This window comes from Pogona vitticeps, chromosome 3, assembly GCF_051106095.1.
Source record: "Pogona vitticeps strain Pit_001003342236 chromosome 3, PviZW2.1, whole genome shotgun sequence".
NCBI classification, from domain to species: domain Eukaryota; kingdom Metazoa; phylum Chordata; class Lepidosauria; order Squamata; family Agamidae; genus Pogona; species Pogona vitticeps.
The window spans coordinates 172403179-172414480 of NC_135785.1; positions in this window are offsets into that span (position 1 = coordinate 172403179).

An 11302-nucleotide genomic window follows, 5' to 3' on the forward strand; every position below is an offset into this window, starting at 1 on the left:
ACAGTGGCTTACCAGTTTTGTACTCCCTTTCCTTTTCATGTGGGGAACATGATTCTGGAAATTAAATTGGTAATTCTTCTGACCTCAGTGCCGTGTGGTTACACACGGTGAAAAAACTGGATGTAAAGGAGGTTGCAGAGCAGGCAACAATTATCACACTCAGTCAGATTCATACAACACTTAACAGCCTCTGATTTAAGCAGATGGTGGCACTGGAAGCTGAGGAGAAGAAGAACTCTGTTCTTGGATAGTTCAACAAAATGGTTGACTGACTGATATGAAGTGCGGGTAGGCTAAGGCGTATTCACTGGGTGTTTACCTTGGGCATCAAGTCGAAGGGAGCTCCACATGGTGACTTGGTGTTTGCCCGGTATATTGTTTGCAGTAATTTTGGCTGAAATGAACTACAACAATGCATTTCAATCCATTATATTTCAAGTATTTTTTTTTCATCTGTGTCCATGTTGTTGAAATGCTAGATGAAGATCAACAGAACATAGCTTTACTTTAGGGTGTTTCACCAAGTGCTATGAATATCATAAGCACTATAAGCAGTTGTTAAAAAGAAAGCCGTAAACTAGTTGGGGAACACAGAGAGAGGTGGTGACGATGTTCCTTGCTCATAGCCTTCTCTAGCAGAATCCAGCCTTGGACAGAACACAATGGAAGTTAGATAAAGGTAAGGTTTTCAGAAGTGTTTCTTAGCAAGTGGTCCCCATAACTTTATGACTTCTGCTAGATACTGGAAGCAAATATCTATGTTTGTGAACTGTAAACATAAGTCTATGTTCACTAGCTAAATAACACAGTGAATTTGGTACTTGGATGTGGAGGCAGGGGTTGGGAATTTGATTTCCCACTGTACCTCCCAGGAGAAAGTGAGCCTGTGTAGTCTTGGGGGAAATGCACAGTCCCAGGGATACCTGGAACCCCCTGGAAAAGATTGCTAAAAGTAAGAATTGACCTGATGTCACATTGTTCTTATTACAATCAACAATATATACAGCTGTACCTAAAGGGGTGAAATTACCATGAATCAGAAACCATTGACTCAGCTGATCATGAATCAGAAGAACTGCGCACTAAAAGCAGATACTGTATATTGGCTGAAATCCTGCTCTATGGCCTTGTCTGTGCAGTGGGAATGATTTCATTGGCAGTGACTGATTGCCATGGATTAAAGTCTGCCTTCTGCAATGTTGGGGTGTGTGCTGCTTGTACACAATGTGACAAAGTCACATGCTGTAACGTGGCTGAGCCACTCTGAGGTCACCTCCTACTCAGGCCTCTCAGAATGCCCACCACGCCACTAAACACTCTTGCTGCCACCAACATTTCCTTTAAATAAAAAGGACAAGGGTTTCTTTCAAAAATAAAACTTGGTTTATTGGTTACAAAATAAAATAGGTAAATCACAAGAAGATAATCACGATGTAAATCAATCTCTTATTCACTTAAACACATAGACTTTCCCTCACTGACACCCAGGCCTCTAACAAACTCTCTCAAACTAGATCTCTCCAGATCTCCCTCTCCCATACTCCATACCCTCCTTTATATCCCAGCCCCTCCCCCTTTTGCACCTCCTTCCGTTCCCTCATTGGCTCCTTTTCCACTGCTCAGCTGTGATGGACAGGTGAGGGCAGGGCTGAACGTTACACATGCACCTCAAAAGTCATGGAAAGAAATCTTTAATCTGCTTTAGGTCTTAACAGCACCCTTGTACAGGTGGAGCCCACCCAACACAATTTTGGTTATTATCAGGGAAGAATCCCTATTCCTGTAATCAAATGAAAACCAACAAAATGGTTCTATGAATGATTAAGGAAACACTTAAAACCTAAACACTCTTAAAATGACAGAGAACCAGAAGTAAAAGGTGACAGAAATAGGATTAGAATCCTAAATGCAACTTTTCAGTGACTTGTATGTCAGGAGAGAGAACTCTTACAATATTCTATATGAAAAAACAGAAGAGAAGAAAAAAAAAAACAAAAACAAAAAACCACAACCATTCTCTTCCATAAGATCAAAGGAACTAAAGGAAAAATTAAACCAAGATTAAGGATGCTGACAGGTCAATAGGTATATAAACTTTCTGATCAGGATAAAATGAAGACATGATGGCAATAAAATACTGAAGAACTATACAGAAGTGATGCAAGGATGACAGAATCCTTTGATAAACATCTGCAATTTTGGAAAGTGAAGCAATAGCTACTCTGAAAACCAACGGAATCACTAGAAGTAAATGTGTTATTAGCTGTTTATTAAAAGACAACATGTATGAGTGGGGAGGAAGTCTGGGGAGATCCAAAGCCATGGAACGGCAGTCAAGAAATCAGAAGTTGACTGAAAATTAAAAGGGCAGCTACGAAGGAACTAGAAAAGATCCTTAGTTGAAAGGGTGACTGGAGACCAAGCCATGATCATCCATGTTACGGTATTCCTGATTACTGTGTACTTATCTAATAGATTATGTAAAGACAATCTCAATAGTATCCATGTTGCATCTTTAAATCTTCTTCACAACAATATCCAAATTAACTCTTCTTCCCAAGAACACAAACTGTTTTTTATAGCATATGTTATATTCATCAAATAGTCAAAGAAAAACCAATTTCAATTAGCTCTAAAACAAATCTTCTTTACATCCTCTTGACCTCATGGGCTCTTTTAAAGTTCAGTTGTTGCTCTCTCTGAGATGGCAGACTCATCGAACAACCTTCTATCTAGTTTGGCTCCCTCTTGTTCTACTTGAGTTTTTTCCTCCAAAATGGTAGACCGGTTGAGCAGCTGTTCATCCAATTTGGGTTTCTCTTGTTCCAACTAATGTTCATCCAGCAAACCCCACTCGAGGAGAGAATTTAAACCTCGCTCTAATGCTAAAACATATTAAAAACCTGGGTATCCCCAAAACGTATTTTATATTGTTCTTCACAAGTATTGTGGTAATCACCTTTAGCCAAATAGAAATTGCTAGCGCATAACAATACCTAAAAGAAAGGGATTTCACAAGGAAGACAGGCTTTCTGATTTTCAGGGTTGCTTTGTAAATAATTGATTTCTTGTATCTCCCACTAGGAAATTACACATACACAACATTATGTGGTAAGCCTATTTACTTCATCCATATAAATAAAAGTTGAAGATCTGCTTCTAGCTAAAATATATATGGACATGAATACATGACATTGTTCACACCTGTACTTAAACAGGCCTTGGGGATGTCATGCCCGATAGTCCATAATTCTGAAATTCTGGGAGCTATAGTCCACAAAAGTAGCATTTCCAAGCTTTACTGATGACTCTGGAAAGCCTGTGAGTAAGATATAAACATAATAGATTTCTCCTGTTGATTCTTAGCAACTGATATTTCCTATCTTAGTGGCTAGGCCAAAATGCTGGGAAATTGTGTTGTTGAGTTGTGTTGCATGAATGCAGCAGTCAGAACTGTCTGAAAATAGAGAGCCTTAGTAAGGAGATTTTCCATTCCAGACTAGCAGCAAGGTACTGAGCAGAAGCAGAGGCTGGTTATTACTTGGAACCGTAGGAAATAAATAGATTAACAGCTGAAGATGGTAAGAAATTGGCCACAATGTATTTCAGTACTTGCTGGAGAACTTATTACTTCCATGGGAGCTTGGTTAAGTTTTATACTACTGCCGTGTTTGAAAATGAAAAGTTTTTAAAAAAACCTCTATGTTGCTTTGGTGATTGTCAAGACACTTCATATTTCTTTGAGCTTGCTATCTCCTGGGCCTTTTATGGTAAGTGCTTTGGCAATACATTTATTATGTTTTGTGATGTCCATTGATCCTTGTAGTAGAGCAGAGATGGTAAATGTGTTGCCTTCCAGATGCTGTAGGACTACAGGTCCTTCTGTCCCTTACTACTGGCTATGTTGACTGATGCTAATTGGAACTATAGTTCCGTAACATCAGGAGGGCCACATGTTCCCATCCACTTGCACAAGCGGCACAGCTGAAGCTGGATGTTGTAGTGGCCTTGAAATTTAAGACACTCAGAACCTTCCCCCAATCAGATTCAAAAGTAGCTGTGAAGATTGCAAGTCTTTTTGTGATACAATGTAAATTTACTAGTGATGATTAATGGATACAGAGTCAATAGAAAAGATACGTATTTCATCCCTGTTCACTACCATAAATCACCCACTACTAAAGTCATAACAAACCAAGGCTAGGATCTCTTAAGTCATGCCATGACTCATGCAACCTTAAACCCATAACAACAGGCAAATTCACAAGCCCAGAGTTGTTATAAATTCCCATCTTCTGTACTGTAGGTTCCAGAAACAAAGCAGGATAAGATTGATGGAAGAGGCCAGACAGGTCCACTTACATCCTAACAAAAGTGTGGGAAACCTGTCAGCTTATGGCTTGCTACACACCATGTGGTAAAAAGTGCTGCAGATGTTTATCACTATACCAGGCTAAGTTTTAACTATGAATTAAGAAAACAAGAATATATTAGCCATTCTTTATTCACGACAGACTGTAACACAAAATCGGTGAACACTTCATACATATGCCCATGTCTTATGTTCCTGTGTTCCCCATAGGTCCCCTTCAATAGCTATGTTTGTGCAGCAGAACTAAGATCTTCTGATTTCTTTTACTTAAAGCAGCTACTTTTTCAACATTTAAGTGCAAGCTGAGATTATTATGGAAGAGCAATATTACTTTTCCTACATCCATCAGCTGGTGTATTTAATACAATTTTTAAATTAAAATTGTGTTGGAAGTGCTTTAATTTGGGGGAAAGTGAAAATACGTGTTTTACTATCTGCTCTTATAGACCCAGTGGATAATGAATAGCCTCTCACATTTTTCTTCAATTTTCTTTTTGTGATCGATGGGTGCAGTCTGCCTTTCAGCCTGTTTCCTCTTACAATGACCCTGAGGTCATCATTTCACTACATCATCAGATATCTTGTAGAAATTGTGCATGTGCTTGCAAACATATGCTTAAATTCAGGTGTTACACACCACTGAAATATCCCTTCTGTTAATAAATATTCAAGATATGAATATAAACACAAGTACAATATATTATTTTCACTATTGCGTATCCAGTTTGTCCAAAACAGAATTGCATGGTTGATTTTGAGGTTTACATGGCAAAAGCTTTTGCATGGGCAACAAAGACTGTTGCAGACTTTCTGGACTTGGAAATAACATATTGAAATCCACAGGAGGTCCACATACTGTAGCTCGTATAACTTTATCTCTTCAAGCTATCACTATAATTTCATAGAGCCTCTAAACCAATTTCCCCCAACTAGTGCTTTCCAAATCTGGTGGGCTACAACTCCGCCATCACTTTTCAACCTGGAAAGATGGTTGGACACTGTCATCAAAACTACCAGCATAAGTTTGACCCGACTCCAGGAGGCAGTGGGAGACAGGAGGGCCTGGCATGCTGTGGTCCATGGAGTCACAAAGAGTCGGACACAACTTAACGACTAAACAGCAACAAAACATGTTACATTACTTATTTTTTAGGCAACAAAATTGCCCACATTATTTATTTATTTATTTATTTATTTATTTATTTATTTATTTATTTATTTATTTATTTATTTATTTATTTATTTATTTATTTATTTATTTATTTATTTATTTATTTGTCTGTCTGTCTGTCTGTCTGTCTGTCTGTCTGTCTGTCTGTCTGTCTATCTATCTATCTATCTATCTATCTATCTATCTATCTATCTATCTATCTATCTATCTATCTATTTATTTATTTATGTATTTATATGCTGCCCGCACTACACAAAGGTCTCTGGGTGGCTTACAACAATTAAAATACAATAAAAAGATAAAATAATTCAAATACAATTAAAATTTATACCCTAAAAATTACCATCAGGACTCACAGTTGATATTATTTCAATTAAAAGCCTTCTGGGACAGGAAGGTTTTGACCTGGTGCCAAAATGTCATCAGCATTGGTGCTAGACGAATCTCAATTGGGATGGTGTTCCATACTCTGGGGGCAGCTGCTGAAAAGGCCTTTTGTCTACAAGCCATCCCTCTTACCTCCTTGAGGGATGACTCTTTCACAAGAGCCTCCTGGCTAGATCTTAACTGCCGGGTAGGTTCATATGGAAGGAGGCGGTCCTTCAGGTATCCAGGGCCCAAGCCGTTAAGGCTTTTAGCCATTTATTAGTGTTGCCATGTAAGAAAAATTATTTAACTGCTTGTGCGTTGTTAATATCTAATGTTTTTAACCAGTGCCAAGAAAATAAATTGTAGAAAAACTTTGTATGGTCTTCTAATATGCCCAATTGGGTCCCTTTGGGAAGAAAGGCAGGATAGAAATATTTTAAATAAATAAATCATGGTATATCACTCTGAAATACTTACAAAAGTACAAAACAGAGAAATGCCTCCCTTCCACTTCGGATGGGAAAGAATGGCACAACACCTGAAAAACTCCTGCCCACATTCCTTAAAATGCAAATTAAAACTAATATTTGAAAAGAGATGGAAAATGTAATATTGCTTTTGAAATGTGATGTACCTACACTTTTATTGCATGAAACAGTAGTTAAAGGTAGCCACATTAATTGTAGTTATTTACTTCTAAGATCAGAGCAATATCTTGCAAGAAAACCCTCTAGAAACTATAGAGCAGGGGTCTCAAACTCAATTTATCTGGGGGCCACCGGAGGCAGAATCTGGGTAAGGCTGGGCCGTATCAGATTTTCCGCCAAGTGGAGCAAGAGCCCGAGGAAGCCACCCAGGAGTTTCCTTAGCCTGGCTGGGGCTCCGAGGAGCAGGAGGAGGAGGAGGAGGGGCGCACAAGCCCTCATCGCCGGCCATGACCCCCTCCGGCTCCTTCACTACCACCACCACCACCAGCAGCAGGATGAAGAAGCGGAGAAGGGAGGGAGTGCCAGCGACTGCCTAGCCTGGGGGGGGAGGAGGGCACGACATAATTTTTTTTAAAAAACCCTCATAGAATCGCCTTGCCAAAGGAGAAAAGCCCTGATGGGTACCTGCGAAATTAAACAGAACAGGGAACGGGTGGGCCCCCTCACAGGTGTGCACAGGCGTGCATGCGCGCGCACACACGCACACATATGGAGGTCCAAAAACCTTCTCTGAGGGCCCCCTCCAAAAAAGGTGCACTCAGCAGCAGCTACCCCCACCACAACAGAGGAGCAAACTTTGCAAGGCGAGCCCAAGCAGCCTCCAGAGCCGAGGTGGCTGAAGCAGGACAAAGAGGAGGAGGAGGAGAGGAAGGACCACTGGGTGCTGAGGCAGCCGCTGGCTGGGCTGGTGCTGGGGGGGCCGAGAGAGAAAGAGAGCCAGAGAGCTGCTTCCCTGGAAGAGGTGGCGGTGGCAGCTGCTGTTGGAGGCGCTCTTCGAGGACAGGCTGGGAGCGAGCTCTGCTCTTAGGCATCGCTCGGCAGCAGTGCTTCGGGGGGGCAGGCACGGCGGGGGCCGCAAACTATTGTCTGGCGGGCTGCAAATGGCCCCCAGGCCACATGTTTGAGACCCCTGCTATAAAGCATTCAATACAGATTTATGTATAAAAATTCTGCAGCATTTCATCTCTCAAATAGTGAATTGTAATGAATTAATGGATTAATCAATAGAATTACACCACAATTCTAATAAATTCTGATAATAGAAGTGTATTTGGGTGCAAGCGAAAACATTGCTTATTTTTGAGAAGCCTGCAAAAGTTCTGAGTTCTACTCATTTGCTGTTGGGATATATCAAAGATCCTATCTCACCACAACAAAGAAGTTTAAAGAATGCAATGGGAGCTAACGTTTTCGAAAAGCAAATTGATTCTATTCAGATGCTGAACTGTTAAAATAAAATATTTAGGATACAGTTATGCAGAAACTTGCAAGCTCCATCAAACTGAGTTATCTGTTTATTTCCAAAAACAATGATGTTTCCAAGTCATTATGCCCTGCTCAGAGATTCAGTTCTCTGCACTTATTGTCTTGTAGCTGAGAAAGGCTCCTCTCTGTTTTTAACAAGCCTTTCCTCTCAGTCTGACAGTTTCACAGACTGCAAGGAGTGCAGCTGTCAAGGGAGATTATTGTAATAAAGAGAGACATTCTCTGAGGTGTCTGTGGTAATACCACAGATGATTGTCAGGACTGTTGAGGAACTTTAGATTTTATCCCACGGCTTTCATTTTCTTTTATAGTTGGGCTAGCCCACTCCTTGAAGGAAGAGAGCAATGGTACTGTTTGGAGGTTTTAGACTCAGGATTTGCTAGTTATACACCCCCTCCTTGGCTACTCAAATGGTAATGCGTATCAATTAAATGAGATAACACTTTTTACAAGTCAGTTAACACACCAAGAGAGCTTTTCCTACAGTTATTACATCTAAGTTAGGAGAACATTGATTCCAGTTATATGGCAGAAGCCCTGTCTAAGAAATACAAGCAAGTCTAACACCAAGATTGTTGTTTGAATTTTCATCTGATCTCCCACTGAACGCAGCCCATTTATTGCATTAGTTAATGTTTTAAAAAAAATTCTACCTCACATTTCTGAACTGGGGGGGGGAGGAAGGACAAACCTATGAATAATAATGCAAATTTGCCTAAGAGACACTTAAAGGATAAACTTGAACATGCTTACTTCTGAATAGATGGGGAAAGTGAATCAGATGCAGTAATAAAAAGCAGGTGCATACTTTATGATGTGAGACTTACTGCTTTTACTTCATGACATCCATTAACAAGCAAATACGAAAGGGTATGACTATTCTTTCTCTCTGGAAGCACTCTGAATTCACAGAATGATAATACTGAAGAATAAGGAGGACATGGTCACAAATTTTCCTTAGGCTTCCATTTTATTGCAGTGCAGCAAACAGTTTCTAAACATTGGCCAAACCATCCAGCAAGGAAGATTTGAACAGCTCTGTAACTTCCAACTGTTTGCACACAGAGAGATAATATACTGTAATATGTTCATGAGTGCAGTGAACCTAATGCAATTGCAGAGATGTTGGCATATATCAGACATTTCCTCCTCAGCCTAAAATGAAAATGTCTGTCATAAACTTTTAACCTGATTTCAGAAGAAGTAAAATGGGAATGGGAAGTTGATGTTGTACATTGGGACCTCTATTTTCAGAACACACCCAGAGTTCTATAGGCTGATGGCTTAAAGCTCAGAAGGCTTTGCTTCTGGTCTCAAGTTAATGCAAAATAACGCACCACTGAAATCAAATGAGACTACTTCCTATTTAGATTGCTTAGCATAGCTGCAAGTCTCCAGCATATTCAGTTCTGAAATGAAGAAGGTGCATTTAAATGTGATTGTGAAGCTTTTTAAAACCTTTTAAGATAACATGTATGTATTTGTGCAGACAATGTGTCCATGACATTTTTAAAGCTAACCAAGAAAAAAAAAGCAATATAGCACCCACTGAGACAAAGGCACAATTCCTCTGAACATATGATCTATCCACCATGTTGACCCATTGAGTTCTAGAGCAAAATTCTTGATAACATAAACATCATGCAGAATTGAATACTCTGTGTCACTTGTGAACACCATCTGTGAATAAAGATTTTATCTGACAGCCAAACTGACCTTACCTCCTTGTACTCGCTGTTGGTCATCCTCATGATTCACAAACTTCTTACCATTCTGCAATGAACCCCTTTCAAATGCTTCTGTTTTATTAGCCTGCAGTGAAGTCCACAATTTAATACCATACAATAGAACTGAGGACACATAGCACTGAATTATCGTCCACCCTTTCTGTTGTCAATTCTGCCCTTGGGGGAAAAGGCATGATCATGGAGGACTGAGCACAGCAGATGGACCGCTGGGTGCAGCACTACTCTGAGCTATATCCCAGAGAGAATATAGTAACCAAAGAGGTATTAAATAACATCAAGTGCCTGCCTGTCTTGGAAATAAAAGCGGCCTCGGAGTCCCTTGCCTATGGCAAGGCACCTGGGAAGGATAACATCCCCGTTGAAATGCTGAAGTGGTGTAAAGAGATCATCACCACCAAGCTGTATGAAGTCTTTTGTCTTTGCTGGAGGGAAGGTGGAGTACCACAGGACATGAAGGATGCAAACATTGTGACATTGTACAAGAAAAAGGGAGAAAGGGGAGACTGCAATAACTACTGGGGTATCTAACTTCTCAGCATTGTAGGGAAGCTGCTGGCCCATGTTGTGCTGAAGAGACTCCAGGTGCTTGCAGACAGAGTCTATCCAGAATCACAGTGTGGATTTCGAGCTAATAGATCCACCACCAACATGGTATTTTCCCTCAGACAGATGCAGGAGAAATGTAGGGAACAAAACAGCCACTCTTTGTGGCCTTCATAGATCTCACAAAGGCCTTTGATTTGGTTAGCAGGGATGGCCTTTTTAAAATACTTCCCAAGATTCGATGTCCACCTCGACTCCTTAACATCATCAGGTCCTTTCATGAGGAAATGAAAGGCACTGTAGTTTTTAATGGCTCAACATCAGATCCCTTTGACATCCAAAGCGGAGTGAAACAGGGCTGTGTCTTGCACCGCCCCTTTTTGGGATCTTTTTTGCTGTCATGCTGAAGCACGCCTTTGGAACTGCAACAGAATGTGTCTATCTCTGGACTAGATCACATGGAAAGCTCTTTAATCTCTCCAGATTGCAAGCAAAGACCAAAGTCCAGCTAAAATGAATGTGGGACATCCTCTTTGCAGATGATGCAGCCATTGTTGCCCACTCTGCTGAAGACCTCCAACTCATGAATCATTTCAGCAAGGCCTGCCAAGACTTTGGACTAATAATCAGCCCGAAGAAAATGCAAGTCATGGGCCAGGGTGTGGACTCACCTCCCTCTATTACTATCTCCATGCAAGAATTGCAGGTTGTTCATGACTTTGTGTACCTCGGCTCAACGATCTCTGACACTCTCTCCCTAGATGTCGAGCTAGATAAACGCATTGGGAAAGCAGCTACCATGTTCTCTAGACTCACAAAGAGAGTATGGCTTAAGACGAAGCTGACAGCATACACCAAAATCCAGGTCTGCAGAGCCTGTGTCCTGAGCACACTCCTGTACCACAGTGAGTCCTGAACCCTTTGTGCACGGCAGGACAGGAAGCTGAACATGTTCCATATGCATTGTCTCCGACACATTTTTGGTATCACCTGGCAGGACAAAGTCCCAAATAGAGTAGTCCTAGATCAAGCTGGAATTTTTAGCATATATACATTACTGAAACAGCGACGTCTGCATTGGCTTGGGCAAGTCATGAGAATGGCTGATGGTCGGATTCCAAAAGAT